Source organism: Chanodichthys erythropterus, chromosome 17 (genome assembly GCF_024489055.1).
Source record: "Chanodichthys erythropterus isolate Z2021 chromosome 17, ASM2448905v1, whole genome shotgun sequence".
In the NCBI taxonomy this organism is placed as follows: domain Eukaryota; kingdom Metazoa; phylum Chordata; class Actinopteri; order Cypriniformes; family Xenocyprididae; genus Chanodichthys; species Chanodichthys erythropterus.
This window is the reverse complement of record NC_090237.1, coordinates 39,381,691-39,382,217: the sequence shown is the minus strand read 5'-3', so window position 1 is coordinate 39,382,217 and position 527 is coordinate 39,381,691.

Here is a 527-nt window from a genome sequence, read left to right as displayed (position 1 = left end):
GGAGCGCCATCTAGTGGCTGTTACCCAAAAAATATCAAAGTGTCGCCTCTTGGGTTCTAAGCTCTTTGTTTATACTTGCACTCAGGAAACAGCTACTCCAGCATTCTGACTTTCATCCTCATATGATGTAGGCTATCTTAGATACAATAGGAAAAACTCCAAGAAAAATGAACTTCTTGATAGTTAACAGTGTTACAGCCCACCACACACTGCGTCAGGCTAAAAGAGCTACTTAAGAGCTGACGATATTATGCATTACTTTATTTTAATTTTAATATTAATATTAATTTTATATATTTAGCCTAATAAATTAGCACATCACTAATAAATACCAAAAATCTAATAATGAATAAGTAAACGAATCAGGCAATGATATCTATCTATCTATCTATCTATCTATGAACTGAGGAGGGACAATAAAATGGAGACGATCCCTGTTTTCCCTGTTGCTGATGTAGTAGCCTAAAACTTGAGAAGTGAAACCAGGAAAGTGAAAGTAAACAGGCATTTCGCCATTTTGATGGGAT